Genomic DNA, 8,249 nt, shown 5'->3' on the forward strand with positions numbered 1-8,249 from the left:
ACCACTGTGTGAAAAAGCTTTCTCTCATTCTGGCGACACAGCAGGGGTGCCGACACTCGACAGCTCCGGCAAAAAGACACAGGGTTGAACCAGGCTCAAGTTTTGCTGCAATGCAAAATAATCTGGCAAGCTGCTGCGTTGGCCACATTATTATGCTTATGCTTATTTTGTACTTTGAATATTTCTACTGTTTCCCTCGCGTTCTTTGTGACAAAAGATTAAAAAGTTGCATAATAAGACAGTTTTAAAATCCCGTTAATTTTACAAACTTCATTAATCTGTTACTGCAACTGCACTTTCTCGTTTGTATTTCATTGTCTCACTGGTACCTTAAAAAAAACATGCCCCCACCCACACAAACCCCAACATTGTTTTAATGTGGGGCTGTTTTTGGTCCGAATAGTCTTGTTGGACCAAAAGTGGAATAGAAACTTACTCTCAGCACAATATTCTTTTAGTGTTTTGATTTTTATGGGTCGTTCTGAATTCTTTGAATTAACCATAGAAATAACCTATCTATTAGTTATTTCTGACACTGGATAGTTCATGGGCTGTAGTACTGGATAGTGTCTGTTCCTGTCTGTAGTCAACACATTCCTGGGACACCACCCACCCAGTCAGTCAGAGGTTCAGCACTATCACTGGCCTCACAGTGACTCAATACAGCATACTATAGAAGTCATATACTTGTCTCAGCCTACTCATCCATCACCTGCTCACATAGAAATTAGTAGAATTTACATCTATATGTTCTTTACCGACACAAAGACCAACAGAGTCTGTCTACAAATCAAGTCATAAAGGGTGTGGCTACTCAGTAGCTGCTCAGTTATCAGTTATGGGTTAAAGGCCCTTATACAGTGAGAAAAATGTTTGATGTTGCAACTGGGCATCCCACTCATACTATACCTTAGAACTGTAGAAATGAAATGATGGCACGTGGCTGATTATGCCAGAGCTGCAATGACATGTAGGTTTGAAATTTGTTTGTAAGCATTTAAACCTTACCGATGTCACAGCTTTCACTAAAACAATTTGTTGAATGTATGTAAAGTATTCATTTTTTATCTTTGAATTCAAGCACACATTTCTGGGGTGAAGCGGATTAAACCCCAAAGTATCTCAATAGCCACCAACAGTCGAGCATAGAGACAAAAATAACCTGTGAATTTGTTTCCTGTTATCAGACAGACTAGATTATTTCCCCATAATTCATGTTGGCTGCTGTGTAACCAACATCTGTTATTGTTCCTACTGTGCCTAGCAACCACTGTGTTGTCATTATAAACTCGTGTCCTCCATAAGTCCCATCTTTTTGTGAATGTGTGTGTGTGTGAACATCAATGAATGGAAACATGGTTTGGATCATTAGATACTGTATACTGTATCTGCCATTCATTGTCATTCATGTGAGAATCTATGAGAAGTTGTGCAATAAACATTTGCTACATGCAAATATGGTGTAAATGATACAATAGCCTATAAAAGAAATAAAAACAGTAGAAAAGTGCAACCTCTAACAGCAGTCTCCAGGGCACATACCTGCATACTTGCGTGTTTGAACAGGTAAAAGAAAAATGAGAATGTGTCATCAAACCACTCCACCCTTCTACACCTCCACATTTGGTAGTAGGAAATTATTAACCTGGGCTTGTAAAGCACACTCTGCCAACAGGATGCCAGAACTTTACTACTTATCAGCACCCAAGTCGCTATACTGTAACACAACAAGTATGACAGGACAAAGTTTGATATATAAAGCTATAACATGGGTGAAGCCAAACCATAAACATTAAACTTCATCTAATAGCCCAATGAAACCTGCCTTAAAGATTCGCCCAGAATGAAGAATTAACTAATGATGTCTGACATCAACCTTTTTTTTTTTTTAAAAGATCTTTAGGTTGAACATTGATTTGTTAGGGTAGGCTGGGCCAGGATTAAGCCACAATGAAATAACATGTACATTAAGGAGGGTAATTCCCTTCATAGCAAGACAGATTTGGATAGATGATGAGAGTCCTAACTGTAGTGGGACACTAAGGTGGTACCACATGAAAAATATAAATGAACATAATCTACAGAAACATTATTTTAACATGCCATCAACATGCATTTGAATTAAATACATTTTTCAACAAGTATTTGTGCTTAAAGGAAAGTACATGTATGTAAAAGTGGGTAGGTAAATGTAAAAATAATGATACTCTGGTGTACTCTGTTTTTAAACATATTATTAATTATACCTTCTTCTCAATCTAAAAATATCATTGTGAAATCTTGTATAGAAAAATCAGAACACATTAACAGTAACACTTTTTTTTTTTTACATTAAAAAGTTAATTCAGGACCAGGAGAATTTAGTTTAACACTCCTACATTCTTTACAGTGAAAGTTATGTGTGAGATACAGCCACAAATAAACTGTTTGTGCACACCCGCATGCATTTCCATCAGAGTTGGACATCAGTGATTAAGTCTGCAGGACTGCCCCACACCACACTGTGGGTGAATTACAGACAGATCACAAAAATGAAATAAAGCCTGAGTACTGTAGTTCTGCACACACTTTTCATGCCGTGTTAAGGCCATAATAATCAGTGAATACAAATGATGATGATTGAGCTGCACCACACAGTGATAACAAATCTTTTTAATGTCACCGTGTGTCATTTCAACACAAAGCTTTTGTTGAGGGAGTGTTTTCTGTTGACATAAAACTGAAACAGAAAAATCTAAGAAACAAAAAACTGTCATCCTGACATGCAATGAATGCAATTCAGCAAAAAATAAAAAAAAATTGTAGCTCTATGGGAAGAAGTGAGGAATTAGGAAGGAAAACATATGATCTTTTATTGTGAAAAACAACTTTTATAATTAAATAGGGCAGAACAAACAAGGTTATGCCACATTGCCACTGTGCTGTTATCATATCTGTGGAGTAAAATGTATTTGTGATAGTGATAGTTATGCTGTTAAATTCTGATTCTAAGTAACTCTGGAAATATTTCTCCTCAAGTGGGATACCATCTACCTGTTAACGGTCCACACCCAGTGTTTACCAGACACCGCACTTGGGGCATGGCAGCTTAGCTCTGTCAGATCATAGTTTAGATACATAGTTGGAACCAAACTGGTCAAGCTGACAGGTGCCCCAGAGTCATGCAGTAAATTTAACCGAATAGTCCTTCCATTCCAGCCCCCAAGAGATGCCTGAACGACTTGTCAATAGGTTTCAGGAGAGAATGATTGATGAATGTATTGTTAAAGCAACTAGTTTCTCTGGAAGGTACGATAAATCAGGCATGACATATTTAGGATGGTTGGCAGGGGTGCAACAGCGAAGGCGTGAACAACAAAATATCGACACCCTCTTAAAATAATGGCCTAAGTCATTTTTTCAGGTTTTTCAGGAAACACAAAAAACTCAACAAAAGAGTCACACTTTTGACATAGGCCATTATACAACCGGGGGTAGAATTGCATGTTCCCCTCAACTGAGGATTCAGGCGATTTTACCAGAGGTGGCCAGCATCATGAGGGGGTGATTTAGGCAAAAAAAACATTTTTGTCAAAACATGACTTAGGCCATTATTTTAGGAAGGTGACGATATGAAGGTTTGACCTTTATACCTTCATTTGTTCAAATAACATTTGCTTTCCATTATGCACCATGGCTGAAATTGATCTGTTAGAGAGTGAAGAACTGTGGGCTGCTGACCACCCATGTCCAATACCTGTCCTCTATCTGATGTTTTATCCAGACACCTGCAAGTTCCCATTAAGTACAGCGCATACAGCAACAAGTACGGTTATCCTCCTGTGATGCCTCGAGCCCCAAGTTATCCATTTGTCAGGTAATTTGTGGTAATTTGAGTTTTCTTAAATTAGGTGGCACTTGCAAGCAATTTCTGGCAGAAAGCAAGTTGCACTGTTGCATTCACATGTGACATGCCCTCATCCAATGCACCTTCACAACTTCAAGCTTTTAAAAACGCCTCTGCCGGTGATGTTGCTAATTCATTGCTCTGCAGCTACCTCCTTAATCATTACTGCTTTTGCTGCGTGCGCATCTGACTCTAGTATTGAACATGAATTGTACTGCTTTGCTTTTTTGTTGCATGACTGACTGGACTGAATTGGACTGAAGTAATATGCACTATTTATTGGTTTGTTTGTTTGTTTGTTTTGACAGCTTTTTCTCATTTATTGCCCATATTATTGGTTATTTTCAGCGTAGTTTTCTCCTATGACTTGCCTTTTGGTGATTGATCAGTTGTATTTAGTTGTATTTTTAGTGGCTAGGCGAGCTGCATAAGTCTCGCTAATGTTCTCTTGACATATGCCCTTTTGTACGGTTCGATTTCATACCTGTTTTGGACAATGAAATCTTGCACAGGACATAATAGAATTATAATAATATGGGATACAGTACACATTTCATTTTATGCTGACGAGAATTACATTACAGGCACTTTATCATGTTATATAAGATTTTGTATAAGCAATGTTACTAAATGTAACAAAGTAGTGAGTCAGTTGAAAATAAGCCTTTTAAGAAGTCTTGTCTCTGAAAAAATACGTGGATGAGCTGCAAAATGTCTGTGTATAATGAAGGTAAAACAAACAAGGTTTTGTGTGTGGCGGATTTGAAAAGAAGAAGGCCTTGTCATATCAAATCTCAAGCTTTCTTAGACATATTTTAGAAATTGATTTTAGATTTCACCTCTGCTTTCGACTGTGGAAACATGCTCAGTTCAGACAAGACTTCATGATGTGGGGATTAACAGAGGATTTCTGCCCTGGACCGGGGATTTTCTTTCACAGTGACTGCACAGAGTCTGTCTCAGTGGATCTGTATCTAATGAGATCCCACTATAATAGCACTGGGACACCATAGATTTGAGTTTTTCTCCAATTTGTCTTTGAAATTATGATTCAAAACCTGTATTAGACTCAGACAAATATGCTGATTAAATGGCTTTAGTGGATTTTCTTCTGAACCTGTCAGAGAGGTGGTATTTCAAAATAAAGAATCAGGGATCTTCAGTGCCAAACCAGATACTTACATATATATGCAACCTATTGAATTCAATAAAAGCTTTGGGTGTGCACTCACTGGTCACTCTGTTAGCTACACTTGTACAATTCATGCAATCGAATGCAACAGCTCTGCCATCAATTCTACTCTTACGAGGCTTGTATATTTTCAGTTTTTGTTGTCACTGTCAGTAAGGTGATGATTCTGTCTTAGTGAGTGGTCACATACTGGAGTGCAGTATATTGAAGGGTGTTCCTAATGTTTCGCCCCCCTCATGAATGTAAATGGAAAGGACAAAGACGGGATGACGGGTTGCTTTTCTTTCTTGTTTTTCAAAGGCATTTTTTAGAAGTTACAACCTACAACATTTTTAGGTTGCTTTAGATTATCTTTAACTCTCAAATGCTACTTCTCTGGTGTAACCAGACACATTTCCACCCACCAGAGTAGATCATGTTCTTTGTGCTCAAATGCAATGTGACTGTCCTGCAGCCCAGCCAGGTGTTGTTGCATGCTTTGGTTTTAACACAAGAAAATGGGCACACCTCTGTCAGGCATTGCAGGAATGATGAATACTCTTCCTTTCTACTGATTTTAATCCTCCATCTGTCTGTCACCTCCACTCAGAGGCAGCAGAGGAATTCAGACCAGTTTGTCAAGTTGACAGAGCATCCTTTTTTTCTTTTTTTGTTCATGGTTTAAAAACACTTGTCAGTCTTGCCCTTTTTTTATATCGAGTCATGTATAGACAAATCCTGGATGAGACAGATTGATGCAGTGATTAACAGTATTGCCGCTGGTGTAATTTTAGTGTTGGCCTATTAAATCTGGCAGTTTACAAACTAAATCATGAAAACCTGGAGAGACATCAAACACTGATACTTTTTTACAAGTATGTCAGTGTGTTTCATTACTGGCATTTAGTATATGTGATTTAATCTTCACTTGTGGATAAATGTCACATGTTACTGTCTTACAGAACACAATAGGAAAAGTTAAACTGTTTTGTAAAAAGTTTGTATCAGACATTGTAATATGTGTCATTGAGACAAGTTTCTCTTTGATGAGCTCATAAACTGACTCATTGTTGTCAGTACGCCCCTGTAAGGTGTATCTGTAATAAACCCCTATGTTTGGGTGTTGTTGCCCTGTGTTACAACAGACGCTGCTGTACAAGCTTTGACCAACTTATTACATTGAAAACCAGAAGCACTGTTAAAACAATGTGGAGAGCATTATGATTATAATAACTCAAACAGCATTTGCCTGCAGGCAGTTGAATGAAGCAGAGAGAAAAGCATTCACTTGATTTTCTTTTCTTATTGAGGTGTGAACGTATTTACTCTGCTGGCACCCTTGGGGTGTTCGAACATACTGTATTAAACAAAGGCATATTGTATAGATTGCATAACATGAAGGCAAAACTGGTACCTGTGACTACATGCCATGCTGTTCACCCTGGGTCAGGAGGAGGAACAGGAGGGAATGTGAGCTCAACATCAATCAATCACAGTAGTGCAGCCAAGTTTCTTTCAGTTTTCTTCTTCTCCTCTTGTCACTATTGCCGCACCCCATTCTTTGCACTTACATAGACTGGAAAAGCCTTTTTTTTCTCTTTTTTGTTACAATTTGCTTATTTTTGATCCTGTACTTGCCAGCCTGAGAAAGGTTTTACTCACAGGGGTAAATTTGGCAAACGTGCAACAACAAACATGACATCAAGTTGGACCTATGTCAAGTTTTTCTGCAGCACTGGTAATCCTTCCTGTTAGAACACGGACAGTGCGCAATACTACAGAGAGGAGTAGCGCGCACAGTCCTGGCTCAATGTGTCATCTGCAGAGTAGTAGAGTTGTGTCATCCCCCCTAGGGGCAGATTGGACAACTGTTAGTGATTGAATAAGAGTTGCAATGTGAATGTATGAATGAATTTTAAACAGTAAACTGAGACTTTGGATCTAGCAGGTTGTAACCACCAGAACCACCCACAGCGGCAGCAGCAGTAGGCTACAGATGTGCCTGAGTTAGTGTATATCTGTGTAGCAGAAGCTGTCAAAGCAGATTCTCCTACAGGGCAAACAATCAGATCAGCTCTCAAGAGACACTGAAAGGTTGAAGAGTCAACCACTCAAATGGTTAGAAAAGACAAATTCTTTAAAAAGTTGCATTTGTACGAGCTATTTGTAAGTTTTGCTTTTGCTACATATCCCACGTTAGCATTAACAGCTGTTTGCTTGCCAGTCTAGCTGAAATCTTGAAAGTTCAGCATCAAACTTTGTGTCTTTACTCGCTAAGAGAGTGGTGAAAAGCAACAGAAATTTTAACTCTTGTCTCTATCACAACTTTTTCCTTGACTAAAATTAGCACACTAACCAGCTACTCAGGCACATTCCTCACTTTCTGATAGCATAGTGTCTCACTGCCTCCATCATTGTTTAGGTTAAAATTAGGACTTCCTTTAGGTTACAGGGCCTTCATCGTCATGGTTACAACAATTAATTAGACAATTAACTTGCTCCTGTCATAATACATACATAATACATAATAGCGCTAGAGGTCACCCAACAATATAATGTAACTATGGATCATAATAAGCTGCTAGCACGGATGACCTCTGGGCTCGTGTTTTACAGGAGTGTCCAATAAATCTGAGTTTTTATATGTACTTACCAACATCAACTGTAACAGCCCACAATTAGGTCAGCACAATTTGCAACCATGCATTTTATTAACTTATATTCATTAACTAATTAAAAATATTAGAATGAAAGTGTCTGCACTGTTCATCTGCTGATGACAGCTTACAGTTTGAATGACACTGAGCAAGTTTATTCTGTTACAAAAAGGGTTCTGAATTGTAATGTCAACCAGAGGCTCAGAGCTGGTTTTACTTTCAGCTGCTGTACTTGGCATTTTATAGCCCTGGCATATTTACGTGAGAATTTCAAGTCTGGCCTTTAACTCTACTGCATTATTCTGAGAGCTGTTACAGACATGATAAGCTCATAAAATATTCACCAGCTATATGTGACATGACAGGGCTCAGATGCAGCTGTTACAACATCAAATCAATGCTAATATATTGAAGTTCCTACATTTTACACTTTTCCGGTGTTTCATTGGACGTAGGCGCTTTTCTGAGCGATCGAATGAAATATAGCAGGTTTCAAGTAAACATTCAGAGAAACCGAATCCTGCGAGTCTGGCTC

This window comes from Seriola aureovittata, chromosome 2 (genome assembly GCF_021018895.1).
Source record: "Seriola aureovittata isolate HTS-2021-v1 ecotype China chromosome 2, ASM2101889v1, whole genome shotgun sequence".
Classification (NCBI taxonomy): domain Eukaryota; kingdom Metazoa; phylum Chordata; class Actinopteri; order Carangiformes; family Carangidae; genus Seriola; species Seriola aureovittata.